Consider the following 17424-nt stretch of genomic DNA (forward strand, 5'->3'; position numbering starts at 1 on the left):
GAATTGTAAGTTTAAGCAAATGATGGTGCAAGTAGATGGCATCTTGTTTATGTTCAAGGATTCATCTTGAGCATCAATCATTCCTCAAGTGTAACTCTACATTACCAACATCTTCTACTATACAAGGGATTGTATTAATCTCTACCTCTCAATCCAAATTTACAAGAGTGTAAGGCATTCAATTTCATTTTCATGACTCTATATTTTAAAGCTTTTGAAGCAAGGAGAGAATCTTATCTACTGAGTTAACGCCCAAATGAATTTTGTTTCTTCAAAATTCAATTTGATTTGTTGACATTGATGGCTCATGGATACAGTAGTGCATATTGTCATTCATAGTTTGTGGATTTGTTATAAAATGAACTTATCATTAAGAGTTCATCATTCAGCATTTGATTGTTCATGAATGGTCAACGGTCACATGTTTTTGAATGCTTAGATAAGATAATATAATTGTATTAATGTTCGAAAAATGACCACTAAAGTAGTTCAATGGGATTGTTAGGTACAATATGTCCATACAGAGTGGGAGCATTAACATGGATCCTATATAAATTTAAGATGCAGAATGTAAAATAATAGTTTAACCTAGATCTTGGAAAGTCAACTCTAAAGATGGAGAGACAATCCATGAGAGAGATGTACAAGTCAGTGGATCTAGAATCTATGATGCTAGTGTTACCATTCTATGCTTGACCATTATAACTATGTCTCCTAACATCCGAGGAAAAATGGAGGAAGCTCAAAACAGATATTTGTTTGGAAGAAGAACTAGAAAAGCAATTGGATTGAATATAGCTATGCTGCTACTTGGAAAGGAGAGCTTGTTGTTGTGGTCTAGAAGATATCATCTGCCTAGAAGTCTATCTACTAATATGAGGTCTAGATTGGGAATGCTTCTAGGGTCTCACAGAAGTAAAATAGTGCTTCGAGTTTGCACTAACTAGGGTTAGGGAAATTATTGTTATCCATTTGTTGTTTGGTACCTCTAGTATATGGAATCACCATAAAAAAAGGAAGTGATATGTTGGGTGGGAGCTAGTCTAGGATGTGATATCGTTGGAGGATGAGAGAACAAAGATGGATGGCCTCTTGCATGTATAAGGCTAGCCATCACTGATCAAAGCACTTGAAGAAACTACCAAGTGTTTGGGGGTCTTTGAAAAGATAGTGGAAATGTCCTCAGATTCTGTAGGAAGTGACGCAACAGAAGATGATGTGCTCCTGAATCTCCACCTTTCAGATATGGTATAGTTGGATCCTATTTGATCGGTTAATCAGGTGGTCCATCTCAATTTGTAGTTGATGAGCACCCACTCTGAATTAGCCCAAGGGGATGCGAAGAGTGTGCATCCATTGACAAAGTGTGTAATGGGGATTGGATAGGGTTCTTGTAGTTACCTATTTTCATGGATTGGTACACATGCATATTGGTTCATAGCTACATAGGGTTCTTTAGTACAATAGGTTCTCGATGCTTGCATTTAGGGTGCAATGCTTTGAGAAAGCATGGGGATTCGAAGATTTCAAGAGGTTAAAATACTGAATTTTCAATATTTGCATTTTTTTGGAATTTTTTTATTTCTTGAAAATTCATCCTTTCGAAGTTTGATCATATTTTTGGGTACTCTTTATAGAGATATCCAAGGGGTCCAAACTTGGTGATAATTGGAGAAGGCCAAATTTTGTTCAAATTTGGCTTGTTGACCAAGCAATCTCTTGGGGTTATGTGCTTTCAAAATAATTGTAATTTTAGATGCCCATTATTGAGGACAACTTATGGTTGAAGTTGGTGACCATCAAACTGAAATTTTGGTAAAAAATTTAGGCTTTTGGATTTCAAGATTTCGTCATATTTTCTAGTACCCTTTATGGTGAATAATGTGGGCTTAAAATTTCTAGTGATTTTGAGAATGTCTTGAAAATATAGTTAGAATTATGGTTTATGTAGGTTTTAGAAGTAGGAGTGGCCTCGTGATTATATTTTCCTATTTAACATGATGATATTTTGACCAAGTCATGTATCCCTTGTTTAATACGTAGTTCTAGGAATCTTGTAGTAGTTGAGAGATTGCTTAGAGAACAAGCTACTTTCTCAACAAGTAATTGACATGTGATCTATTTCTAGACAACATGCCCTATTTTTGAGTTTGCTTGTGGTGGATATCAAGATAAATTTTCGATTGACTTGTATTCCAACCAAACTTTTTGCCAAGTTGATTTGGTGATTAAGCAAAGCATTTAGGTAGGAAAGTGGATTTCTTGAGGTGTCATTCTCTTCTAGTTTTGGCTTCTCATGTTCTATCATCAACAAGATAGAGGTGTGCCCTACTCATAAGGTGTTAAGTGGACTTGACTTGCACATCACTCCATTTCGTTTTTGTTCAATTCAATTGAGTTTTAGTTCATGCACAAACTGGCTGATTCTTTTGGAGTTGCTTGTCCTTGAAGTATAATTTATTGAAGGAAAGGAGTTCCATCCTCATTCCAAGTCTTAGAATCACTACTTTTTGAGTAAAGATTACAAAGAACAACTCATTACAAAATCCTATCTTGACATTTTGGAATCTTGAAATTTGTTGAGTCTATTGAAATTTGGATGGGATGTGAAATTCTATTTTCTTCACATGTGGTTTGGTAGTGTTGGAACCCGTGTTAAACATCTTGGAACAATTAATGATAATATTAAAAAAATAAGTTGAAGAGTAAAAAGGGAAATACAAAGGTAAATAAAAACTTTTACTTGAATAATTTTATATTGTCATTCTAGTTGCTCTTTGAGGTTGGTTTGTGTCAAGAAAATATCTATATTGGACTTCTAGAGGTTTGCTCTCCTTGTAAAACTTTTAATTTGACTTTTCTGTTGAAAATGTAACTAGTGTTGGGCTTCATAATGTAAATTTTCATATTTAATAAATTGACTATTTTTTACTATCATGCTCCTTTTCATGCTAAGATTTATTTATTTTTCAAGCATGGGTTTCATGCTCAAGTCAAATTATTATTTTATTCAAGCATGTTCTTTATACTCATTATTATTTGTATTGGTCAAATTCAAAGGCTTATTCATAGCCTAGAAAGAGAATTCTCAAAAGGTGTAATTTTGGTCAAATTCATCTCAAGAAGCCAAGTCGGACTTGCCTAGGAAGAGACATCTATTCGAATCCCTTTGGACAAGTATAAATAAAGGATGAGTTGAGCTCATTTGGAGACATGAATTTGTATCATTCGATCATCTATTCTTTTGAAACAGAGCGAAGAAGGAGAACAATGTCAAGGAAAGAAAGGGGAGGCCAAAATTTGATCTATCTAAAGCTTGCACGTGTAAAGGAGAAAATTTTCTTGAGCTCGCACATGTGGAAATTTTGCTATGACAAGTCTCTTGTTGAAGTTTGTTCTTGTTGTTGTACATGTTGCTAGTCTTGTTATTGTTGATGGACTTGTTGCTGAAAGAATATTTGGAAGGAGGGCTTGACTTGGCATCTTCAAGGTTGGATTCTTGTCTTGGTCTTGGGTCTTGGATATCTCACTTTGATCTGATTCTATAAGAAGATGATTTTTTTTGGGTTTTCCCCCTTGTGGGGTTTTTGCCTGGCTTGGAGCCTACATCTTTGTGTCCTTTGTTTCTTGTGATCTTCATGTTTTATATATTTTGATAATTGCTTGATGAAGATAACATAATAAAAAGAATAAGAAGCCAACAAACATTCACAAGTAATTATCATGTAAGAGAAATCAACCCTAATATGCAAGCAACATGATTTCTCAACATGGAATTAAAGCTAAGGTTAAAGGATGGAATTTTGAAGGTCACATTTTATTGGCATTTTTGAAGTAGGCTCATCATCGTTGTAGCAGTTATCACTCCTTTAAAGAAGATCATTATCATTGCAAAAGATCTGAAGTCGGCAACATCAAAAAGGTCCGAAACTTATATTGCTCCTAGGTCTATTCTCTATTTCGAATTCGAGCTCAAGATGACATCTATTTGTATGGAAGACCTAAGCTTATTAACTAAAGTATTGCTACCCAAGATATAGTTCAAGACCAAGTTCTAGAAAGAATATATGCACTCACTCAACTATCAAAGCCCTAGACAGAAAATATGAACCTGTGGAAGCCTACTTCTAAAAGATCCGAACCTAAGCAGAGATAGTTGTGACAAAGAATGATTTTCTTATGGAATACATTTCCTTGTTGATGGTCGCTTGAAGATCAACTCCTTAAGGGATTACACTGTATTCAAGGCATCTAAGTTTTAAGGCTACACACATAAAAACAAGTTTCAATGGCATCTTCTATCTATACGACTTGAGTTCCTAAGATACATATCTCTTTGTAATAAGAGCTATAGCATAAGGACCTGTGACAATGTCTCTATGTAATACAAACTTGTAATGTACCTATGTTAGATGAGATATGAGCGAACAAGAACATGACATCCAAGGATCCCAGCATACTGTGACGTTATTCTTCTACAACTTGAATCAAGATCTATGATACTTCTCTGAAGCAATGCAAGTTAAGAGACAAGCATCCAAACCTCACTGTGACATTATATTGCAATGGCATCTAAGACCCTTTATGGCACTATGACTATATACAAATTTCGAATTTATATACCCGAGGAATGAGAAATACCAAAATAATCGAAAGGCATATCCTTGTGAACTCGACAAAACAAATTATCAATACTATATCTCCTTGTAGAAAAAATTCTATATCTGAAGATTATTGAAGCCTATATCTGTGATATGAAGCAATCATGCTTTTGAGGCCTCCTATACATTACGAAAGGAAACAATGCGAATTTTTGCAACATATTTACCAATATTGATGCGATTTCCAGTGAGACATCTTCCTGTAGTAAAGCATACCTTTCATGGCATCTATATCTTTGTGATGTGGCAAACTATCTCTATGGACAAATTGATGATGACAAAATTCTCTGTGGCAAAGGCATTGTATACAAGGACCCAAGGGATAGTGTAGTCATCATTGTATGATCCAAGATATCTTTATTGATGTGAAGTCCTGAGCTACATTGGAAGCCTTCTTATGGAATAAAAAGAGTTTGCTTGAGAGAACCTGATATGAAAGATAGAACAAAGATCTATGAGGTAGCCGTACTATACACAAAATAGGGACGTTGCAAAGTTTGTTATATCGTTGGACATAGTTTGAGACATGTATAATGGCTTGATGCCCATTGAGAACTAGAAATGACCTTGCAAAAGATAGACCTAAGACTTGTGACAATTTTGAAGGCCAAAACTGAAAGAACTGTGACAACATGAGAGACAAAGGATTTTATCTCTATGGTTCAATAGCTGAAGGTCTGAGGAAAATACGACATGAAAATTGAAGAAATGTCAAAAGACCACATCGTTGCAAGGACTAGGTAAGGTCAAAAGAGGTATGCATCATTATTGTTCATTTTGTAATTGTTTGTGCATATAATGCTAAGTCTTCTAGATCATGGTTAATGATCTTATGCACTTTTGAAAAATTAGTGTCAAGACCTATGAAGATATGTTAGAGTCTGTCAATATAGCATTTGAAGTATAATCTTGCATATAAAGACTAGGTCTTTATGATCAAAGAATGAAATCTATGATATAAAAGGCTTGTCAATAAAGTCTGTAGGTTTTGCAACTAACCATTAGTATGCTTGTATAATTCTTGAATGGCAGGTTTTGAAGACTTTGGTATCTAGGGTTTGTAAATCCTAGCATAGTTTTGGTAAAAGAAGAACCCTAGGAACAAAACCCTATCTAAGGTAGACCTAACCCTTGTTAATAATGACATCATGCTAATGCGATAACAAGGTTGGTGAACAGGTTTGAGATTAAGATGGAGCTAACCCTTAAAAAGAGAAGTACTCTACATCTCCTTGATTACTACTTATGCCACTGTCTTTGTACTCTGTCTCTTTGTTCTTTCATAACTCTTTTGGCCAAGGTTGCAGGTGAATTGAAGAACTACCTAAGATTGACTAACAGTTAGAAGAATTGGAAGAACGTGGCAGAGCATGAAGATTAAGAAGGGAGAAGAAATCGATTAGAAGTTCACCTACCTAAGCTGGAAAGAGGGTGCTCTGGTTGGTTTGATACATTATAGGTTGACAATATTGATGCTGATAAAGATACTATTGGTGCTTAGGAGTTGATATAATTTCTTGAAAAATGTGAAGGAAGTAATATCAACTCCAGAGGGAGCTAGAGGCAAAAATTGAAATAGAAAATCTTACAACTTGAAGTTTGGAGCAAGATCGATGAGATTCAACAATGTTAAGAAGAAGTAAATTCCCGATGAAGTAAATGTGGCAATTGGTACAGTGAGTTTTGAAGTAGAATTCTGTTGCAATACAAAGAAAGAAAATGTGAAGGATTGTGTAATCGATTGCGAGGAAGCTTGGCTCCATAAGGCATTTGATGAACTAATTGATGACACTTTGGATTCAATATGAAGATTGTCAAAGAACCAAGAAGAGGTCGAGGTGTTTTATGATTCGAGAGTATGATATAGATGAGAGCCGAGAAGCTACAACTAGATCTCCACGGAAGAACAAGTAGATGATGTATTGATGTAGAATGAGACAAGTTGAGGCTTGTGGTTATGTCTCCTTGTTTGAGAGGGAGTGATGGTGGAAACCATATTCTCCATGTGTCATGCACTATGGCCAGGATTAACAACCGTAAGCCTAGTGAAGGCACTGGTAGGGAGAATAGAGGATTGGATAAGCATCTGGGATCAATACTCCTTGAGGAATGGTATTCAAGATAGGAGTGGTCTCGAGGGCCGATACTCTTTGAGGATAGGGTATCCAACATAAGAGTAGTCTTGATGATAGATATTCTTTAAGGATTGAGAATCCAAGATAAGAATAGTCCTGTGAGGACATATCTGGTGAACATCCAGATGGGGTATGTGCCTGGAAAGAGGCAGTGGTGGTGTCCAAATTTATGCCTCACAACACTGTGCTTTGATCTAGCGGGGAAGCCTTGCTATGTTTGACAATGTTGGTTATGATGATGATGATTCTTATCAATCCAAACTCTTCCTTTGAGAATATTTCAATTTGAGAGTATCCTAGTATCCTGTTGTGTCATTATGAATACCTCCCTATTTAAGAGGGAGTGTTGAAAATGTAACTAGTGTTGGTCTTCATAATGTAAATTATCATAATTAATAAACTAATTATTTTTACTAGCATGCTCTTGCTAATATTTATTTATTTTTCAAGCACGGGTTTCATGCTCAAGTCAAATTATTATTTTATTCAAGCATGTTCTTTACGCTCATTATTATTTGTATTGGTCAAAGTAAAAGGCATATTCATAGCCTAGAAAGAGAATTCTCAAAAGATGCAATTTGGGTCAAATTCATCTCAAGAAGCCAAATCAGGCCTGCTTGTCAAGTCGGTCCTGACCACAACCTAGGAAGAGACATCTATTCGAACCCATCTAGACAGGTATGAATAAAGGATGAGTTGAGTTCATTTGGAAACATGAATTTGTGTCATCTGATCATCTATTCTTCTGAAACGGAGCGAGGAACGAGAGCAAGGTCAAGGAAAGAAAGGGGAGGTCGAAATTTGATCTGTCTAAAGCTTGCACGTATAAAGGAGAAAGTTTTCTTGAGCTCACACATGTGGAAATTTTGCTATGACAAGTCTCTTGTTGAAGTTTGTTCTTGTTGATGTACATGTTGTTGGTCTCGTTACTATTGATGGACTTGTTGCTGAAAGAATATATGGAAGGAGGGCTTGACTTGGCATCTTGAAGGTTGGAGTCTTGTCTTGGTCTTGAATCTTGGATATCTCACTTTGATTTGATTCTATAAGAAGAGGATTTTTTTTTTTTTTTTTGGTTTTTCCCTTGTGGGGTTTTTGCCCTAACTTGGAGCCAACAAACATTCACAAGTAATTATCATGTAAGAGAAATCAACCCTAATATGCAAGCAACATGGTTTCTCAACATTTTCAACTGATGCATGAGATCCCTATTTGAAAAAAGGTGCTCCACTTGGTTTATTATTGGCGGAGTCTTGTCTTGGTCTTGAATCTTGGATATCTCACTTTGATTTGATTCTATAAGAAGAGGATTTTTTTTTTTTTTTTTGGTTTTTCCCTTGTGGGGTTTTTGCCCTAACTTGGAGCCAACAAACATTCACAAGTAATTATCATGTAAGAGAAATCAACCCTAATATGCAAGCAACATGGTTTCTCAACATTTTCAACTGATGCATGAGATCCCTATTTGAAAAAAGGTGCTCCACTTGGTTTATTATTGGCGGATTCTCTTTATATTTTCACTTTCTTTTTTAAGTATTAGGATGACGTGCCATTGCGTCTATCTTTGATAGTTGCATGAGCTCTTTTTAGAGTTATGAAAGTACCCCACTTGGGTTATTCTTGAAATCTGGGCCTAGTCCTATTATTAGACATGGTCCATATTTGATTTGCTTCCATTCTTGATCTCCTCCTCTCTTAGATATTCTCTTCTCTAGATAAGAGAGTGCAAGCATAGGAGGAAACAACTTGTGTCTTAATTCATTTTGTTTCCCTGCTATCACTCTACTTCGTTTAGATCTAGTTGTTGACATCATGGATTTGTGTTTCATGTAGTAGTTGGATTTTTCACATCAAATATGATAGTTGTACTTCACCTTGTGTGAAGAAGTTGTAAGGGCGTGATGTGTTTCCCCTAGTTGGAACTTCCTACTTTTGATTGGTTTGAGTTTTAAAGGCCCTTACATTCTTTTGAAGACCATTTCATGATTAATTGTATGTAAGAATCATTATCTTTCTGCATTGCTTTTACTTGTTCTTATTTTGATTTCTTAGAGTATTGAACTTGTAGTGTTCAGGCAATTTTTGTTTGCCCTTAAGTTTTATTTTATGACATTGGTTAACTCCATTTTAAGGAGGATGCACTGATCACTTTAGATCTTAGTGGATTATATGTTGGAAATATTGTTGTCATCGATGTCAAAGACATGGGGAGACTACAAATGCCGATGATAAAGATTGCAAGATGGAGATGGTTGGAACTATTGTTTTTGGACTTTTGATGCCCAGTTTGGACACCCTATCTTTGAAGAACCTAGCTCGAAAGAGGGCGTAGGATATATGGTTGAAAAGATTATTCCAAGACCTTTCCAATGATATATGGCACTTCCTCTAACTCCATAGGAGTGAGGAGATATGAAAGATTTTGTCGGGGCCGCCCAACTAGAAAGTAGAGGTCGACCCACCTAGTTTTATAAGTCGACCTCATAAGTGAACTCAAAAACACTATAAATAAATGATAAATGAGCCATTTGAAGTGTACCCAAGCAAGAAGATTAAGCACAAGTGTGCAAAAGAGATTTGAGGTGCACAAGAGGAGTTGGGGAGTATTCTTGGGGCTTAAAGGTGCACAAGAGGAATTTGAGGAGTTTTCTTGGAGTGTTAAGGGTATGCTATGAAGGACTAAGGTTGTGATGCTATGAAGTGCACTAGTCTGGGATTATATTATGGGTAGTGATACTATGAGGTTCACACGGGCATGAAGGCTAAATTTGACTAGGGTTTGAAGCTATGTTTCGGGTATGGAGTAAGGAGAGACACTGGATGATGAAATTTAAGGGTATGATGATGTTGTGAAATGCATAAAGTATAAAGCATGAAGTAATATGTGTATGAAGACCTTAGGTTGGTGCCTATATAGCTCTTGCTAAGTTGGTGCTTAGCCAAGGAGTTTGGTGTCCGCAGTAGGTTGGTGCCTACACAATATGTTGTTGAGTTGGTGCTCAGCTAAGGATATTGGCGTCTCTAATAGGTTAATGCCTACAAGCTTGGTAATAGTAAGTTGGTGTCTACAAACATTTATAAAGATAAGTTTTTGTGGTTTTCTCTCGCAAGGGTTTCCATGCTAAACTTTGTGCATTGTGATTTGAGTTTACATGCATTTAATGTTTTGAAGTTAATGAATGATTGATGAATGCTCATTTAAAAAAAGGATCTTATACTGATTCACCTGCCCCTCTTAGTATAAGCCTAAGTTCAACAATTGGTATGAGAGCAAGTTCCTTCAAAAACAATCTAACTGTTAGAAGGTAGATTTTGGGAGCACACTTGACCGATCAAGAAGGTTTCTCTACAAGTAGAGCCCCATTGTTTGACGGAAAATACTTTGCATTTTGTAGTATAAGGATGTGGATTGTTGCCACAAAATCTCGCAGACCTTGTGCAAAGCTTCACTGGGCGAGGGCTAGACCTTATGGCTGCAGGAGAAAGTGTTAATTTTAGGTATGTTCTATGCTTAGAGCAATTTATTTCAATTTTCACAGTTAGCTCAATATCTTTTCCAGATTAGCAATCACATCAGCATTAAAGTAAACTGCAGATAGAACATAAACATAAATTGCAGAAGACAAGCCAAGACAAGAGGACACAAGATGTGGCGCTAGCCAGGGACAAACCCCAATGTGGGGAAACCCTTGATCAATTCTTCTTATATGTTCTTCAATAGTTCAACAGAGAGAGAGAGACGTTTACAACAGAAGTCAACACTTTGACTTATCTAGATAAGAGCATAGATCATCTCTAAGAAGATGATACATGAGATCAGTTGAAGACATGCTGCTTCAACTGATTCTCTAAGGTGACTCCTTCACCTATCGTTGTGCTGCATTTCGTCATCATGCTGCACCCATCATCACTATGCTGCATCTCATCACGCTTCATTAATCATGACTGTACCCATCATTGTATTGCATTATGTGCCATTGCTGCACCATGTTGCCATACTGACCTATGTGTTGGCTGCACTTTGCTTGCTTTTTGTCTCTTGCTTGCTTGTTGCCCCTAGCATGCTTGTTGTCCTTAGCATGCTTGCTGTTGCAAGCTAGCTGTCCCTTGCATGCTATCTGTAATATTGCATGCTTGGTGTATTTGCTGCTAAGTAGCATACAATTGTCCCAATGTTAGTTAGTTGTCCCTTGCATGCTGCTTTCCTTCGTAGACAGATGCTCTGGCTATTTCGACAATTCCCGACAGTTCCAGCTGTTCCGGCTTTTCCTGACAGTTCCCGGCAGTTTCTGCAGTTCCGGCTGTTCCCGGAAGTTCCAACAGTTCTGGCAGTTTCGGCTGTTCCCGGTAGTTTCGGTTTTTGCCCTCTGCATCAGCTTTCCTGCCTATTCTGGCAGTTCCGGCAATTCCGACATTTCCGACAATTCCAACTATTCTTGGCAGTTCCGGCTTTTCTCGGTAGTTTGGGCAATTCTCGGCAGTTTCGACTTTTCCCGGCAGTTCCGACAATTCCTGGCAGTTCCAGGTTCTGCCCTCTGCGTCAACTTTCCCAGCTGTTTCGACAGTTCCCGACAGTTCTGGCTATTCCTGGCAGTTCCGACAGTTCCGGCTTTTCCTAGCAGTTCCGGCTTTTCCCGGTAGTTCCAGCTTTTCTCGGTAGTTCCAAAAGTTCCGACAGTTCTGGCTTTTCCTGGCAGTGCCGGCTATTCTCGGCAATTCTCAGCAGTTCCGACTATTCCCAGCAGTTCCCGGCAGTTCCGACAGTTCCGACTTTTCTCGGCAGTTCCGACAGTTTCGACAATTTTCACTATTCCCGACAGTTCTGGCAGTTTCGGCTATTCTCGGAGTTCCCAACAATTCTAGCTTTTCTCGACAGTTCCGGCTTCTGCCCTCTAGATTAGGGTAGCGTTATCCCTTAGGATCTCTCCTCCTACTAAAACCCAAAGACAAGTAGAGAGGAAGAGATCCCAAGTGTGTTGAAATGACTTGAAGGCCACCTCTATTTATACTTAAAACGTTGAGCACATGTGGGGTTTATTTGGTTGCTAGCTGACCTTGACAAATTGTCCCATAACACAAATAAATTCATATCTCCATGAATACTTATCGGAATCGAATCATATTTAGATCAATCCTACACCTCTCGATGGGAGGGATCCAAGAAAAATATCAGCTTCCATTAATAAGATGACCCACATGGACTTTGGCCCTAGTTGCCAATTTTAATAGAAAGTGTTGCCACTCTCACATCAACAATCTTTCTGTTGATTTTTAGTGGCTTTTGACCACAAGGGAGGTTTCCCTAAATCACCTAAAGGATACTCTAATGCTATGGACCAAGGTGATGAATAAGAGGTCCTTAATATGGCATAGAGTATTGGCAGAACCTAGAAAGGCTAAGATGTTATATGAGTGGTGACTAAGACAGATATTGAGGTGGAGAATATAGTCCAAGGAAATTTGTAGCAGCATTTAGAGATGTGGATGTTGCCCAATGATTGCAAGGGTGGGTTTGGATAATTGTCACCCAAAAGATAGTGATGGAGGTACAACAATGGTGTATATCGATTAATTTCTTTGTAAATATAAATAGGGGTATTAAATTACGGGTTTAAAATGCAGGTGTAAGATTCATAGTTTAAAAAATGAAGCAAATTAACATGTGAGACATGGAATTTTAGAAGCCAACAATATGGCGACATGCATGAAAATATGTAAGTGTATATATTGAATTCAGAAAACAAATTTTGGCTTACAACACTTATGTTAGATTGGGAATAAGTAAAGGCCTAAGGGGTAGGTTAGAAGAGTATTTGCAAGGAACACTTTTGGCCTGTATAGCGGGTTTTGTTCCTCTAGCAAAGCTACAGTTTCTGTAGTATGAGATTGATGGCAGATTTGTAAAGAGGAGTGGCATAATGGCAGGAGGAGAGCAACGATAGTCAATTGCATGTTGTCATTCATTAAGGCTTGTCGATTTTTTGTTGAGGGGGACTATTAGAATATTCATATGTCTATGAGTGTATTATAATAATATCAACAAATAAATATATGTATACACAATGTGTTGGTATTCTAATGTTAAGTATTCATAACATGTTACTTACATGTAATTAATATTAGTGTTAGGTGCTTTAACCACCATAATTGTAATAGGGTGCTATAAATTATATAACAAGACACGGTATATTTGGGAGCAATGTTGACAATATTGGCGATATATCACCGATATTCGGAAATATCGCGATATTTTCAGGGAACCGAAATATCGCCGAGAATATATCACGATATTTTTGCTCCCTGAAAATATCGTGATATTTCTGAGATATCACCGATATCTCGCGATATTTTCGCTCCCCAAAAATATCACGATATTTCTGAGATATCGTCGATATCTTGCGATATTTTCGCTCCCCGAAAATATCGCGATATTTCTGAGATATCGCCGATATCTCGCGAAAATATTGCACGACAATAGGAAAAATCGGCGGTCCGGCTGGGCCGTGCCTAGAAAAGGGAAAATTCTTTTTTATTTTTGCTCATTTTGGTTTTCTAAGTGTTGGAGAAGGAAGGGGAAAGCGTTGTGTTAGTTGTCAAGGAGGAATTGAGGATTGAAGAGCCATTATCGCCACCAACTACGGATTTTTTATTGATCAAAGATTGAAGAACAGTGAGACAAACTTCATTTCTTCCATTAACAGGTATGTTCTTAAAAACCCCTATGTTAATGATTTTTTTCATAGATTTAGGGTTATTCTTGCTTGCCTCTTTGCCTACCAACATTTTTTTTTTTGTTCTTCCATTTGCTATGATTTTCATGCCCATGAGCCAATGCAAGGGTTTTCCCCATATTTGGACAACAAGTTTCGTTTTTTTTTTCAACTTTCTTATGCATCCTCTTATTGCCATTTTTCATTCACATCGCAAATAATGTAGTATATATACATATATTTTAATGAGGTGGTTATTACTTATTATTTTTTGTGTTGGGGGGTTTAATGCCAATTTTTTGTTTTTTTGGTGCCCTAGGTTTGAATTAGTTCACTACAAATATGCCAAAAGCCTTGGACCCATTTTGGGAGTATGGGGAGCCTAATGGTGGGACAAATCGAGCATATCTATCATGCAAATTGTGTGGGACCAAGATGTCAGGAGGGATTACGTGATTGAAATACCATCTGGCTAGACTCCCTGAACATGATGTAATGCCTTGTATGGTTTCTAGTGCGGAGGTTATACAAAATGCTCTTGAAACAATTGATGAAAAAAATAGAAAGATCGCTGCTAGGGACAGAGCATTGGTCTCAGATAGATAGCTACTAGTTTTATTTGTTTTGCTACATATAAGTTTATAATTCATGATGATGAGATACTTTTATATATGTGATGTTATTTTGTATTGGTTCTCCACATTTGAGTCCTTGATTGGAGAATTATCAAGGATTAGCAGGATTTGGTATCTCTTTTGATGTATCATTTTTAGTTTACATCCACTACATCATATATATCAGTGCTTTCATCATACTTATGTGCCAATGTGTTTATTTCATGTTGTTATTGCTTTATATGTTTAAAAATCTGAAAAAAATGAATATATTATGCATTTTTTTATGTTTGTCGATATTCGCTGATATTGCCGATAAGATGTTTTCTGGACCCTCGCCGCTATTTTGCCGATATTATCAACATTGCTTGGAGAGTGCACTATGTAAGCTTGTATAAGGGCCAACCCTCTGTTGTGTTATTGCTTCAACACTAGTAAAATGTAATGTTCATATTTCTTGCGATCATTTCATTTTCCTTGAATGTGCATGCACTCTATAGCATTTGTTGAGGTTTCTATTGTTTTAGTCCCAAACTATCTGAATGGTTGACATGAATTTGATTTGGTAGCATAATTTCTCATGATCATAAATGGATCCATCATCATGAATTTTGATGCAGATATGTAGCAAGTGTGCATCTAATTGCGACCATAACTCAATTAGCAGTCTGTTTCCAATGGTTCTTGATGGCCATTTTTCTTCACTTGCAGTGACCAAAGAAGTGACATAATTTCCTTTTGAGAATCACTACTCTTACTGCTTTACATTCTATATGTTATTATGTTAAGGCTTTTGCTGAAATATGTCCTTTGAACATACAGTTCAACTCCAGCATGTTCTTCAAACTCTAGAATAGTATTGTTCTCTGTATTCAGTTATGCTTGTTGGCAAGTGCATCAGTGTTTGGATATCACTGGTTACATGATATGTGCAAACAAATGCCTCTGTCCCTGTCTATTCTGTTTTTGATAGTTTTCAACAGGGGTGGGAAAAGCCTTATTCTGCTTTTGATAGTTTTCTATGTAGGCGTAAAACAAGATTTCCACGGTATTATAATTCTTCAATCAAAGCACGACAACTTAGGGCTTTCTGTTCAATACAGTGAGTGTATCCAACGAATAATTCAGGCACAACAACTTAGGGTGGACTGCCGAATTCAACGAGTGTATCCAATCAATAATTTCCCAATACAGTGTTGATGTTTGGCAAATTTGTAAACTAGTATTAATATTAAGTATGCTGTATCAATTTATCGTGTACTGTATCATCCTAAATTCACTGCACAAGATTCAAATGAACTTGGAGATAACCCGCAACTTTGGGACTGTGGTTGCCGCTTTCAGGAATCCCTCACGAACTGATTGCCGAGCTACACTAGGGCTTGATTCCTCCTCTTAGGGCTAGTCACAGCCCATGGAAATTGGATGCTGGCTTAGACTGTTGGCATTAAATAATGCGACAGTGTCACTCTTGGCAAGGTCACCGCTGTCACAAAATCTTCTCCGAAGTTACTTGATTTACCTCTGCATAGGGATCTGCAGCCATAAGAGGGGCGAATACAAGATGTTGCTTTCCAAATAGGCTTCAGATTAAATGCAGATCCTTTATTGGTTGGTATGGTGTGTGAACGGGCCACACATATGCCTCCGTTTGTCCTCCAAGCAAGCCACAGATCTTACTATCCTTAACAATCCTCACACCGAATCTTCAAACTGAACAAAGTCTGAATGTGCCAAAATCTGACAGAACTGCTCGAAGAAATATGCTATTCTAGAACAAGGAAAATAGGTGTCTAGGTAGGGTGGGATCAACTCCACCAAAGCTAGACAAGGGATTAGCTAGGGTGGGATCACCTCCTTTAATATCCCCAACTGCTTAGGGAGCATATGGGGGACTTCCTCTAGCCTAAAAAAGTACTCGTAAGCTAAGGCGAGAAAAAAAATTAACTAAGGAAACATGCTTCGCCTAGGGAAAATATTAGAAATGCTAAAGTGATATTAAGGGGGACTTGTCATAGGCTAATGAAGAGTCACTTTTAATTTATAAAGTAAAAAAATCACTGAAGTGACTTTATAATAATGAAAGGGTAAAAAGGTAGCAAAAGTGGTAGATAAGTTATAAAAAGGGGAAGATGAGAGGTTTCTCTTCATTCTAGTCTTTTGCCCAATGTTACACGGGTATCGCTTCCAGCCATTAGAGATCATGTACCCCACGCTCCGACGCTCCTGGGAGCTTGGGAGCGGGTACAGGACGTTCCAAAACTGTCGGGAGTGTTTTCAGGTACTTTGGAGCGTATTGGGAGCATGATGGTGCAAACTTGGACATTTTGGGTACGGGTTTCAGCGGGGAATGTGACTTTGGAGCTTTTGGGAGCTCCGATATATCAAGGAGTCTTTAGATGCTCCTCAATAGATCAGAGCTCCCACAGGGTCCCGAGCCACACGTACTTGACATAGTTCCATAAAACCCAAGGAAAAGCCTAAGAAAAAAGGCGCAAATGTTTGGCGGAAAAACAACTTTGTTGGTGTTTTTTTTCTATATAATCAACGTCCTCTCCAGAGTAAATCATGCCATCGAGTATTCTGATTTCTTAGTCTATTTTGAGTATTGAGCCTTGACATAGTGTGGGTGAGGGACACATTGTGGGTGAGGGATGCAATGACACAGTGTGGTAGATGGGAAGCACTACAAGTGTAAACATTAAAGGATCAAGTGCTGGCACTATCTAGGTAAAATCAATTTTTAGTTCTCAGTTGCCAAAAATGAAAAAATAATCATTAATGTCGCGTCTGTTTTTTAACTCTACGTCTTGGATTTTCACCGATTTCTATTGTTACCGACTTTGGTGAAACATTGTTGATTTACTAACCTTCGATAGCTCAATTTAGAATATCTATTATCAACATGCATACACTAGGGAATAATTTACTTGCAAGGCATTAACGCCCACGATTTATTCTTTAATGAGACTGACCTGTTCTGTCACGTTTATCCCCACAAAGAAAATGATTATATTAAATTAGCATGAAATCTGCATTCAAAAATAGTGTAACTTCATTTTTAGATGTGCGGAATATTGGAAAAAATTAAAAGAATTGAAAATGTAGACATAAAAGATTGTCGTGAAGATCATTAGCTGGATAGAGTTTAGATGATCAGGTTCATTGAGTTTAGATCAAGTAATTTGAAGGATTGAAAAAATAAATTATTATTTTTTTATTCAAATTTAAATTTATTTTATACAAAATTATTGTTTGGGTGTTTTATGTTTTATAGAAAAAAATATATTTATAATTATATAAC

At 37.1% G+C, this 17424-nt stretch overlaps 1 protein-coding gene across 2 annotated transcripts in view; it reads left to right on the plus strand.

The window, feature by feature from the left end:
* Window positions 1-17424, plus strand: part of LOC149225264 (membralin-like protein At1g60995) — a 180088-nt gene that overhangs the window by 92037 nt on the left and 70627 nt on the right. The window lies entirely within an intron of this gene.

This window comes from Pinus tabuliformis, chromosome J (genome assembly GCF_031772625.1).
Source record: "Pinus tabuliformis cultivar Carrire ecotype Pingquan chromosome J, CPIR1, whole genome shotgun sequence".
NCBI classification, from domain to species: Eukaryota; Viridiplantae; Streptophyta; class Pinopsida; order Pinales; family Pinaceae; genus Pinus; species Pinus tabuliformis.